Source organism: Leiobunum rupestre, chromosome 8 (assembly GCF_980474605.1).
Source record: "Leiobunum rupestre chromosome 8, qqLeiRupe1.1.hap1, whole genome shotgun sequence".
NCBI lineage: Eukaryota > Metazoa > Arthropoda > Arachnida > Opiliones > Sclerosomatidae > Leiobunum > Leiobunum rupestre.
Window position 1 is genome coordinate 4,631,398 of NC_143391.1, and position 20,069 is coordinate 4,651,466.

At 34.7% G+C, this 20,069-nt stretch overlaps 1 protein-coding gene across 1 annotated transcript in view; it reads left to right on the top strand.

Annotated features, from left to right (window-relative positions):
• LOC149932068 (uncharacterized) overlaps positions 1–20,069 on the top strand; it is a 117,529-nt gene that overhangs the window by 8,646 nt on the left and 88,814 nt on the right. The window lies entirely within an intron of this gene.

Sequence of the window (20,069 nt, forward strand, 5' to 3'; positions counted from 1 at the left end):
CGTGAGGTGATTTGCGCTCCGTCGATTTGCGGTTGATGGGGCAATTTTTGCTTTGTCGATTTGCGTTTCGTGATTCAAATTGTGGTTCATCGATTTGCGTTTTGTGGGGCAATTTGCGTTTCGTGAAGTGGTTTGCGCTCCGTCGATTTGCGAACAGGTTCGTTGGGCAATTTATGCTTTGCATTTCGTGAGGCAAATTGTGCTTCATCGATTTGCGTTTTGTGGGGCAATTTGCTTTTCATGAGGTGATTTGCGTTTCGTCGATTTTCGTTTTGTGATGAAATTTGCGTTTCGTGAGGCCTTTTATATTAAATATATTATTGAATTTTGCTCAGAATAAATTCCGGCATTCGGTTAAACGTTGTATATCGATAACTTTACAAATAATATCGGATATCGGGTATTCGGTATCAGTTGAGAGTTTCAGCAACCCATTTCTAAACGTAAACGAGAATGTCTTCGCCAGATTCGAGAAATTTATTTGACGCCGGGAACACAAGAATTCGGCATTTGAAAAAGCAGACGACGAGTGAAACTAACAACAAAGTCCATTTGCAAACAGAATGTTGTGTGTAACTTTTTTTTCTAAATGAAGTTTAGAAAGATGTTGTTTGTGCATTTGGCCTTATCAGTATACTATTTGAAACATAGGTGTTACCGTATTTCACTTCGGGATTGTAACGTGTGGGACAAATTCAGTCCGCTCGTCCACATGATTAAGGGGGAAGACTACAGTGGCCATTGTCTACTTTCGCGCTATTTCAAGCTGAACTCTTGTAATTTTGTGTTTTAACTTATATGATTAATATTTAAGTGTAGAACAGCCTCTTGTTTAGTGCTTAAAATAATTTCGATAATTTTAAATTTAAAAATAATTAAGTTATTACGTTTTAATTCGGACCCCCGGAGCTAAACAAGTTGGGCAAGCGCTAAAACTACCCTTTAGTTAGGATCTTATATCTCGTTAACTATTAATATTATAATTATCAAAATTATTTTAAGCACTAGAGGAAGGTTCAGCCTAATAAGAACAAGTTGGCAAGCCAAAATATACCTCTCCTCGGAAGAGTTTATAATTTTCAGTGATGCGTAACTGTATCCGTGGTTCTGCGGTAGAACGCTCACCTGTCGTTCAAAAGGGCTCGGGTTCGAATCCCGGCCTATTAAAAATTTATATTACACCCAATGACAAAAAGAGGGCGCTTTTGGAAAAACCTTTTCCCTGATTCTAAGAAACTGCGTACGCAGTGATTACCCTTTGCCCCGAAAATGCGAACGCGTTCGCAGGCCTGACAGACAGACCCACAGACAGACAGACACGGTGGTTGTATGACCCCTCCTAGGGTACAAAGTCCCCTCGGAGAGGTAAAAAGATAATTCAATTATGTAATTGTTAAAACAGAAACGTTCAGCTTGAACGAAAAAGAGGCTTTTACTGTATTCTTCCCCCTTAATCAGGGCGAGATATGTGTAACGGCCACGCCAACGGGGGGACACGTGGGGACACCAGTGGCGGAAGTATTCCGACCACCCGTTGGGGATTGGTGGTCGTCCTCACACGGCCATCCACAAACTCTGCCTCCCAGACGCTTGGGATTACAGGAGTACGCCACTACTCCCGGCACGTACAAAATTGTAAACAATTTTTGCAGAACTAAATTTTGACCCACACATCGGGAAGAGACGTAGTCGTTCGCGTTTACGCCTAGAAATGGGTTGCTGAAACTCTCTAGTGACGGGGCACGATTCTATTTTTCTGCTATATTTATTTAGGAAAATGTTGAAATCAAAGTTTATTCAAGGAGAAAATAGTTAAATAACTCACAAGGAGACATCCCGAAGTATAACCCACCGATTTTGTTCAAACTCGGGGGATTGGTAGACCTTCGTGTAACTTGAAAAATCCTAAAGGGAATTTATTCAATGGGCAACCGTTTTGCGATGGCAACGAAAAATATTTTTGACAACAACAAATGGAAATTTTCCCATTGAAAATAACATGGGATTCTGACCGATTCCTGTGAAAAATTTTAACAAATTAAAAAATTTCGAAAATGCCAAAAATTTAAAAAATTGATAAAAATTAATAAAAAAACATCAAAATTGATCAACTTTTGATCAATTTGAGGTCAAAATCCTATGTTATTTTCAATGGGAAAATTTAATATTTTGTGTTGTCAAAAACATTTCTCGTTGCCATGGCAAAACGGTTGCCCATTGAATAAATTCCCTTTAGGATTTTTCATGATACATGAAGGTCTACCAATCCCCCGAGTTTGAACAAAATCGGTGGGTTACACTTCAGGATGTCTCCTTGTCAGTTAAGTTCAAATGTGGATTCCATGTATTATTAATATAAAACACAAAATTTCAATTTTAAGTAAATGTTTTGAGTTTATTATAAATTATTCTTGCTTTTTAATTTTCAAAGTAAATATTGGCTATAAGATATTGACCATAAATAAAGATATTTGATAGAAGACGGTTAAATTAACCGAAAATATAGATAATTACTAAAGCATAAATTGGCCGTATTTTCCAACGTCGTGTACCCTACTTTAGTGTACTAGTATTAGTCAGGATCGCCTCCTAATATTTATTGCTGAAGCAGGTTACAAGAAGACCAGATATTAAGTAAAAATAGCAGTGTTATACTTTTACCTTTGCAGTAGTAACGTCCAATCGTATTATATTTTGTCGTGTACCCTGTTTTAGCACACTAGTATTAATCAGGATGGCCTGGTAGTATTTTTTTGCAGCAGTTGGACCCACGACGAAGAAATAATAAGCATAAATTGCAGACCTTTTTTTTATCTTTGCTGTCGTATCGTCCAATCATATTTTCTTACGTCGTGTACCCTGCTTTAGTGTACTAGTATTAATCAGGATGGCCTGCTAGTATTTTTTTGCAGCAGTTGGGCACACGACGAAGAAGTATTAAGCAATAATGCAGTCTTATATTTTTACCTTTGATGTAGTATCGTCTAATCATATTTTCCTTCGTCGTGTACCCTGTTTTAGGGTACTAGTATTAGACAGTACATTCTGCTAGTATTTTTTGCAGCAGTTGGGCACACGACGAAGAGATAATAAGCATAAATTGCAGACCTGTTTTTATCTTTGCTGTAGTATCGTCCAATCATATTTTATTTGGTCGTGTACCCTGTTTTATTGTACTAGTAATAGTCGGAATATCCTGCTAGTATTTTTTTGCAGCAATTGGGCATACGACGAAGAAATATAAATTAATAATGCAGTCTTATATTTTTACCTTTGTCGTAGTATCGTCCAATCATATTTTATTTGGTCGTGTACCCTGTTTTATTGTACTAGTAATAGTCGGAATATCCTGCTAGTATTTTTTTTGCAGCAATTGGGCATACGACGAAGAAATATAAATTAATAATGCAGTCTTATATTTTTACCTTTGTCGTAGTATCGTCCAATCATATTTTATTTGGTCGTGTACCCTGTTTTATTGTACTAGTAATAGTCGGAATATCCTGCTAGTATTTTTTTGCAGCAATTGGGCATACGACGAAGAAATATAAATTAATAATGCAGTCTTATATTTTTACCTTTGTCGTAGTATCGTTCAATCATATTTTCCTTCGTCGTGTACCCGGTTTTACCAGTTAAAGCGTTTTATCCTTCATAACTACACTCTTTTAGCTACTTCGCGAACCAAAGGGCACAATTTAGTTGGATACTAAGCCTAGTATCTTGGCCACCTGTTTTGATCTGACGATGACAGGAAATAGTTAATTAGTGGTCCTAACGCTATTTCTTATCCTCAATCAAAGGATTGGGGGATGGGTGTTAGTTTGAGCAACCCAGTCCCCCAAAAAACATATGTTGAATGTGATCGCTAGTTTTAGTTTATGCCAGTTTTCGTGCTAAAAATGCGAGGCCAAGGGGGGGGGGATCTTTCGTGTGAATAGACGTTCATTCAAACATTGATTCGAACCATAAATGTTTAGCGGCCGGAAGTGCTCCCTGTTCCAACCCACCCCTATTTCAACCCCCTCCTCCTTATAACAGCAAATTCCAAACCTACGTCTCTGCCTTTTCCGTAAAAAAAAAAAGATGAGGGAAAAAAATACTATTTCGATACACAAAACTGGTCCCCCCCTTTTTTGACGCCCCCACTTTTTTCTTCGCGAGTGCAAAGCGGCTTATGTGGGCCAATAAGCGGAAAGAATGATTCTTTCTGCGGAGAGAAAAAAGAAACCTGACTATATCTTTAATTTGCTTTTCAACATCTTCATTTTTTAGAGCGCGCGCGTGTTTCGCATCATCGAGGCAGGAAGGCAGGCAGCTCCCCCTTGGGGCCATGCCAAAGAAACAAAATGGCGTCGTATTCTTTCACTAACTCTCCCTCAAGCGTATTTAGCCCTTTACCGAAGAAGACCATTTTGGTCCGTCTTACCTGACATTGAGTCGCTAGTTACCACCTCTCCAACCCCGCCTTACGTCGCGCTGTCTCGTTGAGGTAAGCGAAGAAAGTAGAACCCCCACGTGACGGCGGGACAGTTGTGACAACTTAGCCTCTCTCTCTCTCTCTCTTCACAATTTAGAAACTCGAAAAGTCTCCGAGAAAATAAGATTTGTTTTCTTTACGCTTCCTCCTCCGTTCGTTGTTTTTCTATTTTTCCTCCGTCATTCGCAGCCTGCTTAATTGAGGAAGCCACGTCACTTCGTCTTAAATATGCTAAAGGTCATACCTGCGGATTTATTATTCATGATATTTATCTTACGAGAGAAGTACGCCTTTTTTGTACCTCTATAGGGGCGGTTGCAAATTACGTCACGCACCCATCCACTACGTAATGAAGCAGTGGCGTAACCAGAAATTCGTCAAGGGTGGTCGAAGTATGTGAGTGTTAAGAGGGGGTCGAGAAGGGGTGGAAATTTCGTACAGTCAAAGGTAGGCCCAAGGGGGGTCTGAACCCGGAAACCCCCAGTTGTCTACGCCACTGTAAACCAAAGAATAAAAAGCTCCAGGAATGGAAGGTGTAGCTCCGTCTAGTGGAACTTTTGCGCCTCTCGTTTTTAAAGAGAGACCGGGTTGCGTAACCGTTTCCGGTTACTCTGATTTGCTTTGCCGGAAGTTTCTAGCTCAACCAAAACACGCGGCCATTAATATCAATCCTTCTATTCTTTGTATAAACCCCCCTGAATTTCAATAGCACCATAAACCATAAAATATTTTAATTTTTTTTAAAATGTAACTAATTTATTTATTGTGTTACTTCTAGAAAATAACAGTACTATTCTAAATGAGAAAAACAAGTTGCTATCTTAAAATAATTTATAATTTAGTATATAGAATTATCATATTTCTTAGACTACTCCTAATTATGACATTCAGTCACGGGCAAACTACTAGGATGTTAGTAGCTAGGGGCTGCCAAAGGGGTGCCCAAAGTATAACGTGTAAACTGGACTGGTTGGATTATTTATTAAACTAAAATTCTTGAAACTTGAGAAGTACACTTTTTTCCTAAATGAAAATATTTTTTAGGTATTATAGCCTAGTCTTTGTCGATGGCCTAGCCAAATGTCCTCGCTACGCCACTGAACCTAGTGTTGTGCAGCGCCATCTAAATTAATATTTAATTAATACGTAAATAGCTGTAATTAATACGTAAATAGCTGTAATTAATACGTAAATAGTTGTAATTAATACGTAAATAGTTGTAATTAATACGTAAATAGTTGTAATTAATACGTAAATAGTTGTAATTAATACGAAAATAGTTGTAATTAATACGAAAATAGTTGTAATTAATACGAAAATAGTTGTAATTAATACGAAAATAGTTGTAATTAATACGAAAATAGTTGTAATTAATACGAAAATAGTTGTAATTAATACGAAAATAGTTGTAATTAATACGAAAATAGTTGTAATTAATACGAAAATAGTTGTAATTAATACGAAAATAGTTGTAATTAATACGAAAATAGTTGTAATTAATACGAAAATAGTTGTAATTAATACGAAAATAGTTGTAATTAATACGAAAATAGTTAATTAATTAATAAATAAATAAATAAATAAATAAATACGTGAATAGTTAATTAATTAATAAATAAATAAATACGTGAATAGTTAATTAATTAATAAATAAATAAATACGTGAATAGTTAATTAATAAATAAATAAATACGTGAATAGTTAATTAATAAATAAATAAGTGAATAGTTAATTAATAAATAAATAAATAAATAAATACGTGAATAGTTAATTAATTAATAAATAAATAAATACGTGAATAGTTAATTAATAAATAAATAAATAAATAAATAAATACGTGAATAGTTAATTAATAAATAAATAAATACGTGAATAGTTAATTAATTAATAAATAAATAAATAAATAAATAAATACGTGAATAGTTAATTAATTAATAATATTTTACGAACTCTAAACTCTATCTCTAATGCATTTTAGATAATGTAAGTAAAATACCTAAATAGTGTAATATTGAACAAAAGTCGTGTTTGGACGCGAGTAGCAACTGCACCGACGCGGTGAACCGGGCCACCGATAGCGGGCCCGGGCCCCAAAATATTCGATATTACCTTGGGATTTAAACCCATATTCTAAAATTATAAGAAATATAGGATACAATTCAAGTCGTCATTTTCAGATACCCAAATAATATCAGTTTTTCAGATCCGATTAATCTTTTATATTCCCCTCATCCGGTAATCTGTTTTCAAAACTGTATCTGATACCTTATCCAACGTACTTACCTCTACTTGGAATGCTTATCGCGGCAGATTTTCGTCTCGATGTGGCTGACGGTTTTTTTGACGTCACCATGTTAACTTAACAAACAACAACGTGAGAGGGGAGCGCGCGCAAAGGGGATTTTTTCTCTCGTAGGCGGGGCCAAAGCCGTCAGAGTGATCTTACCATGCGCGATACGGCAGGATAAGCATTCCAAGTAGAGGTATGGATTCCTGTCCACTATTAATCTGTCCAGCTTCAGTTATACTTGTACGTTTAGTAAGTAAAATCTTGTGAAAAGCAAATTAAGAAAAACTAACTAAAATTTCGAAAGGAATTTAATAGGGGGATATGTAAATTCGATAACGGTGTGGCATCTGATATGCGCTCACTTTTTGTCTGTCGCTTTAAATTGAATTCCGATTAAATTTAGTTTTTAAACTATTTGGTTTACGTTTGACTAATATAAACTGTTCTTATAATACCCGAACCTAAAGCCTAAACGCTTATAATCTGACATCGTACTTTTTTACTCGGCTTAGATAACGAAACTGGATATATTCTCTATGCCCTTTAAAGGGAATATAACCTCTGGTATTTCTGTCACCCTCCGAGGGTTCCAATATTGTCCGCTGCCTCCCATGGCTTTTCACACTTGCGGCGCTGATAATCGCTGATTGTGAAGGGAATAAAGAAAATTGATGGGGTCTTCCATAAAGAACGCGTTGGAGGTTCTATTCCCTTTAAAAGAACACCGTCATACGATGATACAATTTACGCAAAAAGAGTTAAAAAACACGCCATGTTTGTCATTATATATTTTTCCAATTATCGTAAAAGTCTTCGGGCTATTTCTAGTTTTTTCCACGCCACTAAAAGGAATAATAATAATAAGGTTTTGGGTGTGGGGGGGTAGTTACGAGAATGAAATTGAAAAGGTATAAATGCGAGGGGGGGGGATCCGTTGGGGGCTGTAAACTGGACAGTAAATGAAATTAAGAAGTGAAAAAAGGGAGACACGAGAGAGTTGACCTACTACTCCAAATAGAGAGAGAGAGCCCGAGCGAGAAGAGAGGTTCGGCGCGCGATGCGTTTTTCCCGCCGCAGTCGGTTTCCAGCGCCAGGCCCAGCCGCCAATCGATTCTCTCTAATCAAGTGGACCATTATTTGGCCCTCTCTCCCTTCCTTCCTTCCTCGTAAACAATAGCACCAGCCCCGCCGAAATCCCCGCGCAAAGTTCGTTACTTTTCTCGCAATTTATCGCGGCCTGTGGTGGATTGGAAGGCGGGCTTTCTTCGCTTTAACCGTCGGCGTTCGTGACGACAGGGATTTGAGGGGTGCAGCGTTGTCTCTCGCTATTACGGATTCCCCTCCGACAGCCAGGCCTCGCCGACCTCGGCAGCACCATCTCCCAACGGTGCTATGGCCACCGCCGCATCCAGACAGCTTCCCCGCTTCCTTACTCGCCGATCACCAGTCGTGGTTGCCTCCGCTCACCGCCGCGGCCACCGCCTCGACCACCTATCCTCCTCACTCTCTCACGGTAAGACCACTCTCTCTCTCAACCGACCCTTCTCGGTTCTCCATCTTTCCTTTCTCCCTTTTCATCAATTATGAAGAACCTCTCGCGATACTACTCATCTCGAGCTTCCCCTTGTATTAGAAGATGCTAATTCGCCAGTAGACCCGTGTTTATTGATTTTATTTCATTCGATACGTACGTTCACCCGGTCTCGCTCGTCTCAATTCTGCGTATTTAATAGAATTTTAGTTCGACTGTCCGTGGGTTTAGTTGGTGTTATTTCCGGAAGATGGCGGGACCGAGTCGCTGAAACCGTCGTTCGTTTCGTCGTGTTTTGCGTAGGATGCTTTTGATCGATCCCCTCCCTCCCCCACTGGGGACACCCTGCCGATCGTTTGCTTTGATATTTTCAGGCCGGTATCTCTAACTGTAATTAGACAAGGGGATGCACGCGCTAATTAATTACGCGCTAACATTTCGGGCAATAGTTCTTTTTATAAAATAACCTTGGCCATCTTGTTGAAATGTTGCCTCCCCGCTTCAGCTGTGGATCCTTTTTCTCTCCCACTAAAGAGCTTATGAACTCATTCTTAGGCATTGGCTGAACTATAATTCCAGGGCAACATTTCAACAAGTTGGGCAAGCGTAAAGACATTTTATAAAATCAACTATTAAGCTGGTTTCACACTCGACGGAAAATGTGCCGGAAAGATGATAATAAATGCCGAGCTGAAAATTGATTCCCATTCGATATACCGCTAATTTTCCGTCGAGTGTGAAACCAGCTTAAGGTTTATTTCGAACCGAGTTTTTTCTTTGGCTCCGGTATCTCGGGTGAGATAGGGCAGAGAGCCATTGAGCAATCCAGAAAAATAATTATTGACATTAAATTAAAATTTTTTTTTTTTATAAGACCGATAATGTAATTATTAATATTTAGGGATAATGATTTATATTCTAATTTTCCCCTGTAACGAGAGGGGGAAAGGAAATACGTCACCCGTGTTCGCTTCAATGGCGTCGGAAAACGTCACTTTTAGGGAACCAATCAGATAGACCTGTTGGCGCGTCGTTTATATGAAAGTAATAACTAGGCGAAAACTATTCGCTAGTTATGGAGTAATTTCTAGGAAATACAGTTTGGCTGTTATTGTATAGGTGGTATTCACGAAAAGATGGCGGCCATTGCTCTAAGGTAGATAGTTATGGGGGAAAGGGGGATGACACTAGCCTTCGACTACAGTGATGATGACGTCACGAGAATACACCCTTATAGGTTGGTAGTTTGGGGTAAAAGGTGTTCTCTTTTCGTCCCAAAGCGAGCGAATAGTTTTGGCCTATTGAAATGTGATAAAGAAAGAATTAAATTTTTGTTAAAGCCGCAAAGAGACTGATATCAACGGAAAATCTGGTAGCCCTGTTAAAAATATTAGTGGATCATCCACTTATGGCTAGGCTAATACCCTAGGCACCACCTTAAGCCCAAGTCATCGAGTGACTCTTAATGCCTTTAAACCAGGGTTGGCAAGAGCCAGCCAGACTAGTTTAAACCACCCTGTGTTTTTAACCACCGAATAAAATCCATGGTTAAAACCACTTTTTTTTTATTAAAACAAAATTGAGAAATTAATTAGAAATATTGAAAAATCTAAAACTTAACCTTCACTTTTTGTCGCAAGTAATGAGAGATATAAGCAATTTTAGGGATATTCAAATTCATTTGGCGCGTGAAAATACGCTGCCATGTTAGGGTATAGAAGCAGGTAAATAAAGCAAAGTTCACACTATACAATTAATTGGACCACTTAATTGAAACCAACTAATTGTAAGCAAGAAAAATAGAAAATTGAATAGTGTGAACAGAAAAATTGTAACCATTGTTCCAACTTTTTCTGTTCACACTGTACAATTTTCTTGCTTACAATTAGTGGGTTTCAATTAAGTGGCCCAATTAATTGCATAGTGTAAACTGGGCTTTAGTCTGCTATACCTCACAATGTAAAGGTACTGTCACGCGCAAAAACGTCATTTTGAAATCGGGCAATTTGAGCAAAGAGGGCTAGATATAAGCAATTTGAGCTTTTTTTATAAAGGTTTTAACCGGTTTACATCCTGTTTTAACCATACTGGATTTTTAAATAAAAAAAATCCGGTTTTTTGCCAACCCTCGGGTTACAATGCGTAGGAGGGTGGTTGCAATCCCTCCATGCCACGCGAGCCAACAGCTTACTACACTTACTATTACCGTTAACCTCTACACGTGTTTATGTTGTTACGGTTTAACTAACATTGTAAGTTCAAGAAATAGCGGAGGAAACCAGTTAATGTTCAATACCTGTTTAAAGGCATAATAAGTCGCTAGATGACTTGGGCCTAAGGTGGTGCCTTGGGTATTAGCCTAGCTGATTACTACTCACTGGTGCCGCGACAGTCTAGATCGAAATAGAAAATTGCAATTTCCTCTCCTGCAGCGAGTTATATACAGAAGCTGCAAGCATCGGTGGGAGATTTACACTCGTGGCAGTATTTTCAACTACGTCGCGCCACCAGTGAGTAAAGACGGAAGCTTGACCTTCCTCGCTGTGGCTATACTCCCTTTAAATTGAAAATAATCTCAGACAAATGAACCTGAAGACCGTCTAATATAGAGCGTTATCTAGTTCGAAGTGTGAATTACCATCAGGGAAAAGTAGTCAGGGAATTCAATTTTATCTTGACACTTTTTGAAGGTAGTTTTACGCTAGATCTATGACAAATTTTGTGATTGTTATTTAGTTCTTTTAAAGTTTTGCTAATTTATTTACCGTTGTAATAATATAAATTTATTTAATATTTAATATATTTAATATAAATAATATAATAAGTAAAATATAAAGTTAAAATTTCCATAATTTTGGCCTTTTAAAGTCTGGGAAAATTTCTTAAAATGGTAAGAGAGCACAGGGAATAGTCAGAATAATAATTATACTAATAATAATAATCTGAATCTGAAAATATTGTGGCAACCCTGACCATATCGGAGAATAGGTCAAACCAGAAGTATCCATTCCTCTAGACCATTAAAATTAAACTTATCCCCCCCGAAGGCAAGATGGACGCGAATTTACCGCCAAACTGCGAAAGTGCACACCGCATTACGGTGCTAAATTTACCCAGTGTAATGCTTGGTATAAACCGTGTACAATGTTCAACTAACACCGCAGGATATGTCCAAAAAATGAGAGGGATCCTGCGAACATACGTGTTTCAAGCTAATAACGTGATCAGGGTAGGGAGATCATACTTATCTCGGAGGAGTTCTGTTATATACTTCTGGTCTGACGTAACCTTTGTAAAGGCGAGTAATGAAGTGAATGGTAACTTTGAGGAAAGTGCTTTGAAATTGTCTTTAGCGCGTGGACAAACATAATTTACAAGCGTGTGGAGCGTTATTAGATCCGGCTACCCCTCAATCTTGATATTCCGTGACTGTCGCCATATTTTTGGCCCATATTGACTTCGATCAATCGATATAGGAGGACCCATTTCGACTAATTTAATTTTAGACCGTTGGATATACCTTGTTGTTCTGTAATCGCTTGTAAATTGATCGATTCTATTATCGCTTATGGGCTAACAAATTTAATGTTTTTGTTTATACTAGATGGCGCCAATTTTAACCTTGTTTGGGCGGAAAGTGAATAAATCGGTACGTTAGTTTAAAAAAGTCTTAACTTGGGCAAAATTAAAGCTAGAGTTACGACGTTTTTGAACTAAGGTAACAGAATGCGGATCTATTGAAATAAACAACTTATTACACTATTTATTAGATAATTTAAATTTTATACTTTTAGGTCTTAGCGCCCTCTCTTAAGACTCTTTGTACTTAAAATCGATCTCTAATGGCATTCTATGGAATTTTAAATAGGAATCATTTATGATTGTGAGAAATATGATAACGCGATCTACTTAAATGGATCAAAAGGGGTAGGTACATTTGTTCGAATTTAATCGTCCGAACGGTGGAACAAATGTTTCAATTGTTCGAATTGGACAACTTGTTTGTTTAATTCGTCCGAATCGGTAGCATCACTTGTCCGAATTCTGTCGCTAAATTAGTATTTCTTATTGCTGTTTTTTTTGGTCCGGATTTTTATTATAATGTCTAATCATTTTATCCTAATATCCATTTTTCATTTGGCCGATATAGTAAGTGGGAATTGCGTTGAATGTTGTGGATAGGTTAGGTTAGGTTAGGTTAGGTTCACGTTAATGTTACTATTTTCTTATATTAACAATATTTAAAAAAAACAACCAATTCCTAATGTTCGAAAAAACGGGCAAACGATTATTCGAACAAATGAAATTCGCCAGTAAAGTTAACATAAATTGAACGACTAAATCACCAACAAAAGTTGTGATAAATTTTTCGGGCAAATGAAATACGTTTTCGGACATTTGTACCACCGTTCAGACGAATGAAATTCGAACAAATGTACCCAAATCGATCAAAAGGCCTATGTTGAAGTTTGTTATTTTATGTTTCAAATGTATAGCTGGTAAACCCTTCAGGTTGGCCGTCTTTCTAAAACTACTTTCGGTTGAACGCGTCATAAAATGGTCTTAGAAGCAGTTCATTTTATTTTAGTTTAACCACTATACTCACAAGGAGACTACCCGAGGTGTTTATATCCAATTTTGTTGAAACTCGGGTGGTAAGTAGACCTTCATGTAACTTGAAAATCCCTAAAAGGGTGGACAAGAATGGGCTTTCGTTTTGCCATGGCAACCAAAAATGTTGCCAAACAGAATTTTCTTAGGACTGCCTCACTTGTAGTACTAAAAATACATTATTACACCGGTTTTTAAATCTTATCTATGTTAATTAATTAATTTTCAATTTGAAATATAACGTAATAGACGGTATTTTGCCAAATTATATAACGCGCGCGGGTATACTTAGAAATTCAACCGTAAACAGGCCAAATTCGTGCTAATATCTTACCGCCAAATGTAACAGATATGTTGCCTTTCGTAACCTGCAACTGACGTCGTGAGTAAAGCTCATAATTTACAATTTGAAGATCGTAAGCAAAAACTACCATATTGATTTATATAAGCAATTCGTCAGTTTTCGGATTGGCAAATTTTAACAGAAATGAATGTTACCTGAGACTAATAGCAATTAAATAATAGGGTTTCTAACCTTTGGTAGGGGTAACACGTATGGTTTCTCTTTTATAGAACCGAAACGCTTGATTTTCTGATTTTCTTCCTTACGACCTCAAGTGAACAATCCATAAATTGCAAGGTCGTTTAAAAAAATAAAGAAAATTGTATATACTTAGGGGAGTGCGTTAAATATCATCTTGTTTTTTAATTTGAGGACCCTAAAATGCTTCTTGTACTATGCAACTGAATGAAGTATATTTATGTAAAGAGATTATATTTTACGTGGATTTTTTTTTAATTACTCTCTTTTATATTTGTAATATATATTTCTACAATTTTCAAATCTTTTTCGTTTAACCTTTTAAAATTTGGTATTTTATTTTTATATGCCCTTCAAAATGAGTCACCTTTAAATCTAATCTTCGAAAGGTCTACGGAATTAAGGTCAGGAAATTACATAATTTGCTTTTAAAGAGTGAAAATGAAAACGGTGTACCGGTTAAAGCATCGTACCTAAATATTTAATTCAGGTCGAAATGTCCCGATAAATTATAGGCTTCGGACGGCGATCGACGGTGTCACTTGCTAAGAGCGAAAAGTAGCTAACTCAAACATTTTCGTTTTGAAAATTTTTTAAAGTTCTTTTTGATTTGCTGAATCACGGACCTAGAACTTCGTTATTTTCACTTTTTCAAGGGTTTACCGATATGTGTCAGTAAATATGATATACTAGACTATGGAGAATTTACAGATATTTAATAGGGGTGTCCTAATAATCAACGTTAAAAAGTAAATCATTATTTAATATTTTTAATGTTTATACAGCTAAAACCACAAATTTGTTTTAAATCAGATTTAATCATGATTTAATCAAACAAGGGTTTCCTAATTATCAAGGAAGTGATCTAGCATCTGGCTATTTTCTATACACTAGCTCTGTTATTAGTTTAATTTCTACCTTAATTTTAATTTACAATATAAAATAAATATTTTTTTGGCTATCAGATTAATTTAAAAAAATTGATTTAAGATTTTTTTCTAGGAGTACTTTTAGTCCAACACAGTTTTTTAGAATCAATTTACCAAAATCTAATTTAGTATTTTTGGAAAATTAAATATTACAACACTCTCGTTTACCATATTTTTAAAATTAAATTTTGTTACATAATTAAAACTATGATATTTATATCAACAAAATTTTGCAAAAAATACGAGTTGGCTTATTTTGTAAAACTAAATTTATCGAATATATAAGTATTCTGTAATATTAATTTTGAAAGAAATATTAGCATATTTAAAAAAAAAATCAATATCCGCGTATTTTTGAAAAACATAATAAAGAAATTAAGAATTAGCAAATTTTCGTAAAAAATATCCTAAATAAAAATTAGATGCATGTATATTTTCGTAAAAAATATCCTAAATAAGAATTAGATGCATGTATATTTTTGTAAAAAATATCCTAAATAAGAATTAGATGCATGTATATTTTGTAAACAAATATCATAAATAAGAATTAGATGCATGTATATTTTGTAAACAAATATCATAAATAAGAATTAGATGCATGTATATTTTGTAAACAAATATCATAAATAAGAATTAGATGCATGTATATTTTGTAAACAAATATCATAAATAAAAATTAGAATATTTTTGTAAAAAAATTTCATAAAAAAGAATTAGCCTATTTTGTAGAAAAATATCATAAATAAAAATTAGCATAATTTTGAAAAAAATATCAGAAATAAAAATTAGCAAATTTTTGTAAAAAATTTCATAAAAATTAGAATATTTTTGTATAAAAATATCATAAATAAAAATTATAATATTTTGTAGAAAAATATCATGAACCAAAATTAGCATATTTTTGTAAAAAAATGTCATAAAAAAAGAATTAGCATATTTTTGTAAAAAATATCATAAAAAAAGAATTAGCATGTTTTGGTAGAAAAAGAATTTTTCGAAACCACGGGTTACCGAATTTTGGCACCAATATAGTGGTATCTCTTTTTTTAATTGCTATATAGAACGTATTTAGTTGAGGGGAAACGCCTGTTTCAGTAGTCGACGTTTTAGTTACTTTTCGAGGACTTTCCCGCATCGATTGAAACATTTCGCAAAATAAAGGAGGGCTATAAGCACTGTATCATTTGGGTTAATAGCTATTTTTCTCCCATTCTCACGCAATCGATACGTTCGCCTGACCCTGACGTACGCTTCGTACAAATTTCGAACGCGCAACTTTACATTTTTCGCCAAGGGTTACATATTTCTAATGAAGAGGTTATACGAACTCGAAATCCGTCGGCTGTTTCTATATACCAGAAGTAAATAACGCAATTTCTACGAGTGAAGTGTCAAGCTCCCTATTCTTCCGCGTTTGAAACAAGTAACGTTGGTTTTTAGTATTCGTTTCGGAAGAAAAAATACGTCGTTCCTGTGATTTTCTAAGGGTTTTAAGTATGCAAAAATATGGTTAGCAATTTTCGTTACATTTTTACCAGCGTTAGCTGATTTAAATAAATTTGATTAATTTAATTTAAATCAATTCGATTTAAATCGAAAATCAAATCAATTGTATGGAAATCGAAATTCAAATCAATTCGATTTCAATCGAAATTCAAATCAATTCGATTTCAATCGAAATTCAAATCAATTCGATTTCAATCGAAATTCAAATCAATTCGATTTCAATCGAAATTCAAATCAATTGGATTTCAATCGAAATTCAAATCAATTGGATTTCAATCGAAATTCAAATCAATTCGATTTCAATCGAAATTCAAATCAATTCGATTTCAATCGAAATTCAAATCAATTCGATTTCAATCGAAATTCAAATCAATTGGATTTCAATCGAAATTCAAATCAATTCGATTTCAATCGAAATTCAAATCAATTCGATTTCAATCGAAATTCAAATCAATTCGATTTCAATCGAAATTCAAATCAATTCGATTTCAATCGAAATTCAAATCAATTGGATTTCAATCGAAATTCAAATCAATTCGATTTCAATCGAAATTCAAATCAATTCGATTTCAATCGAAATTCAAATCAATTCGATTTCAATCGAAATTCAAATCAATTCGATTTCAATCGAAATTCAAATCAATTCGATTTCAATCGAAATTCAAATCAATTCGATTTCAATCGAAATTCAAATCAATTCGATTTCAATCGAAATTCAAATCAATTGGATTTCAATCGAAATTCAAATCAATTCGATTTCAATCGAAATTCAAATCAATTCGATTTCAATCGAAATTCAAATCAATTCGATTTCAATCGAAATTCAAATCAATTGGATTTCAATCGAAATTCAAATCAATTGGATTTAAATCGAAATTCAAATAAGTAAATTTTCTTCAGAAGTTCGACTAGTTTATCTTCAAAGGCATTAGGATTATTAATTTAAACGCGATAAATTTTGATGTATGCTTCTGAGGTTTGGCGAGTATTTGAATATTCGTTGAACTGGATAATTATTAGTACATGTTTAATTTTTATAGCCTAAATAGATACGTTTCTATTATTACGTACTTCTGTTAAGCCTGACTTCTTGAGTCTTTTCGTGTTTGTTAGGCTTAAGAAATGCTCCGAAAATGCCTGAAAATCGAAGTTTTGTTGTTGCGGACTTAATTTATCCCCTGGAATATCGATATTCTGAAAGCGGGTGTATGTTGAACTTAGTTTTATTTTGTCGCGGAGATAATAGCCTCACCGCGTTTCGTTTATATGAAAAAAGTGAAGTTTGAGCTTAGAAGCCAAAAACAGGAATCGATAAAAGTCTTACTTGCAATATCAAGAACGTATTTAGGTTTCTTAGAACATCGAACCGAAGTAATGCAGCAGACGCCCTTTTATACTTTTCAGAATGGTCACACCCTAAAATCCGCATTCATCTCGAGGTTTAAAAACTATGATATACAGGGTGCTAACTAAAAAATGATACAAGACCAATAACTCCAAATGCATTTAAGCTAGGAATTTGAAACTTTGAAGACACGCAGAATGTGCAGGGGGTCAATTGATAATGGAAATTTCCATGACCTTGAACCATGTCTTCAAGGTCATTTAAAATTTATCTCGAGAACCATTAGAGATACAAAGTTGGTTTTCATTAGAAAAGTGTTCCCCGTGACATTTTAGTTATAAATAGTTTTGATATCACCTAATTTCACCAATAACAAGTCTAGGGAATTTAGACAAAAACATGAAGGTCGTGATGAAAATTATGTACCAGAAGGGCTAATATCTCGAATAATACTCATGCTAGAGTATCAAAATTTGTTAGACATACTCAGATAATAGAATCTGTAAACTCGAGAGTAATGGATTTAGAGAAATGGTTCCAATTGAAAAGTTTTCATCATGGTTTTTTGAATCGGGTAAAAGACATTTAGACTTAAAATTTCAATTTACACACTTATTGTATCAAGAATGCATTTTCCAAATTTATTATATCAAGAATGCATTTTCCAAGCATATTATATCAAGAATGCATTTCCCAAGCTTATTATATCAAGAATGCATTTTCCAAGCTTATTATATCAAGAATGCATTTTCCAAGCTTATTATATCAAGAATGCATTTTCCAAGCTTATTATATCAAGAATGCATTTTTAAGCTTATTATATCAAGAATGCATTTTCCAAGCTTGTTATATAAAAATGCATTTCCAAGCTTATTATATCAAGAATGCATTTTCCAAGCTTATTATATCAAGAATGCATTTTCCAAGCTTATTATATCAAGAATGCATTTTCCAATCTTATTATATCAAGAATGCATTTTCCAAGCTTAGTATATCAAGAATGCATTTCCCAAGCTTATTATATCAAGAATGCATTTTCCAAGCTTATTATAACAAGAATGCATTTCCCAAGCTTATTATATCAAAAATGCATTTTATAAGCTTATTACATCAAGAATGCATTTCCCAAGCTTATTATATCAAGAATGCATTTTCCAAGCTTGTTATATAAAAAATGCATTTTCCAAGTTTATTTTATCAAGAATACATTTTCCAAGTTTATTATATCTAGAACACATTTTCTAAGCTAATTATATCAAGAATGAATTTTTCAAACTTATTATATCAAAAATGATTTTTTCAAACTTATTATATCAAAAATGATTTTTTCAAGCTTATTATATCAAGAATGCTTTTTTTCAATCTTATTATATCAAAAATGCAGTTTTTTTTTATCATGAATACATTTTCCAAGCTTATCATGAAAGTTTTTAAGCTTATTATATCTAGAAAGTATTTATTTCTACTTAAGGAGAATGACTGCAGCAGGCATCATGATAAAATTTTCGAAAGACGTTAGTTGTAGGGAAGCAATGAAATACCGCGATGAGTTGATTTGGTTTTCGGGGGGAAGGAGCTTAATCTTCGAGCGTGATGGGGATTAGCAGAGCAACGCTAAAAATCGTTTCAACATTGTCTCAAGCCCAATTCACACTATACAATTAATTGGGCCACTTAATTGAAACCAACTAATTGTAAGCAAGAAAATTGTACAGTGTGAACAGAAAAAGTTGGAACAATGGTTACAATTATTTGGTTTCAAGTAAGTGGCCCAATTAATTGTATAGTGTGAACTGGGCTTCATTCTACCGAAATATATTATTGATTATATTTACTATGAAATATGTTAAATTGGATTTTAATTAATGTTTAAGATTCTTAAAAAAAACATTCGGTTTTAACGAAGGGAAATTCTAGGACTCCCAGATTTGGGCATTTTTCTCTAATTTGACAATTCGGGACCGAAAAATATCGCTACGCTCCCTTTGGTTCGCCATTGAAACCTAGATAGGTAGCGGCTAATGCAGACGCTATTAGTTTTTCCTCGTCGTTATTCGTAAAAACGTTATATGACTTTGGTCTGTAGCAGACGCTAGATCATAAGCTCTCCCTCGGAGAAGCTAGCGCCGTTACGCCACCTAGACTCGTTTCGGTGAAATTCGGTCGTGAATAGAAAAGTACTTATACATATCGCGTTATCCAAAATCATATTTACCCTACGAATCCAGGTTTTAACCTGGCTCATTCAATAAGGAAAATAGCTTAGTTTTGAACCCGTCAGATTCCTATACACGCATATTTTAAGGTTCAGTCATTCAAAAAAATTATATGTGCTTGAAGGTCTAAATAGGTTCTTGGTAATATAGACGAGACAGCTATAAATATAGCATGACAAAAAGAGCCAATTTTACCGTTATATATGCTTAAACGCCAAAAACGCTCTTGGTAATATAGACGAGACAGCTATAAGCTCTAGCTAATCTTTTAATCCATGAAGTTACCAATTTCTTTAGGCTATCAGTAACATAATTACCATAATTTTGACACTATTTTACTCTACATACTTTTTTAATTTTACATACTAAACAGCGCCACCCGGTAGCGACTACAAAAACTATACTTATTTTTCTTTCTTTACCAGTTGACTCCAAGGCTTAGTATATTTTAAAAGCTTGCAAAACGAAAAAAACGCTTACTTTGAAAAAAATATGATGAATTATTGAATAGGAACTTAAAATTGATTATTAAAACCCTGGCTTCGTCCCTAGAAGTCATATTTTGGGAATTTGAAATCTAAACACGTTTTGCGGAGTCATGGTGCAATTTATCAACATCA